Genomic DNA, 1,238 nt, shown 5'->3' with positions numbered 1-1,238 from the left:
ATTCATATACCTACCTACCTATATGTATAATTCCAGATTTAATGCAATTTCCCGTTATTCACCTTTACATATAGAATTCACATGTCTTTATTTTAAAAATAATATTTCAAATAGGTTTCAAAATAATTTTTGATGTTCAAATTTTATTGTTAAATTAATAATACTTTTAGATGCTTGATTAATTTATATATATTTATTCAGAATAACTTTGAAGTCTGAAAGTATTAAATTTAAAAATAAATTACTTTATTTCTCAGTACTTAATGCTGGTGCATTATAATAAATACTTTATTTGGATTATAACATGATTTTTACATTATATAAGATTTGTCAGGAATAATAGGTATGCTACTACAGTTCCATCATTTGCTTGGAGGATCAAAGGACTACTAAGAAAACCATAATTAAAAAGGTTTTATCTTAAATAAATTGATTGTAAAATTATTAAGATTGTTATTAAATAATAACAATAATAATTAAAAATACAAACAAGCATAATACAATTTTTTTTGTAGGAAGTTTGCTAAGTTTATGCTATGCAATGAAAAAACAGTAAATTGTGTTGCCTAATTTGATTCAACTGAATATATATATATATATTTTTTTTTTTTTTGAAAATGTTACACATTAGTAAACATATTTATAATCATTGGAAACAATTTTTTTAATCAATATTTACAATAATTATTATTATTTATTTTTTAATTGAAATCTTTCATGCATGCTTTATGAATGTGTTGTTATTGCTGGTGTGTATAAATTAATTCTCTCTCTCTCTCTGTGTGTGTGTGCCCATGTATGAGGTTGTAATTGAAATAAAACTAATTATTATAACCATAATAACAAAAGGTAAAAAAGTATTGTCAAAATTAAATAATGTATTAACATTCATAAAGTAAAAGCAAATGAACATAAAGTGAGATTTTACAAATGCAATTATAATCTGCTGCTGGGATGAGGTTTGATAAATTATTTAATATTAAATAAAAGAATTTAACATCTCAGTTGATAAAATTAATAAAAAAATAAATTTAATTTATGCTGTAAAAATATTGAATGTTTAGTTTTATTTTGGTGTACATTTAATTAACTGATATTTTTTTATGAATAAAAGAGATGGAAAAGAGCTTGAGAGATCTGTGTCGTTTGACATACAGAGTGTTCTATATTAAGACCTTATTGTAAGCTGTATAGTTTAAAATATATAGAAATAGAGGTGACTAAAGTGAAACAGATGA

This window comes from Lycorma delicatula, chromosome 7, assembly GCF_047948215.1.
Source record: "Lycorma delicatula isolate Av1 chromosome 7, ASM4794821v1, whole genome shotgun sequence".
In the NCBI taxonomy this organism is placed as follows: domain Eukaryota; kingdom Metazoa; phylum Arthropoda; class Insecta; order Hemiptera; family Fulgoridae; genus Lycorma; species Lycorma delicatula.
Note: the sequence above shows the minus strand (reverse complement) of the source record.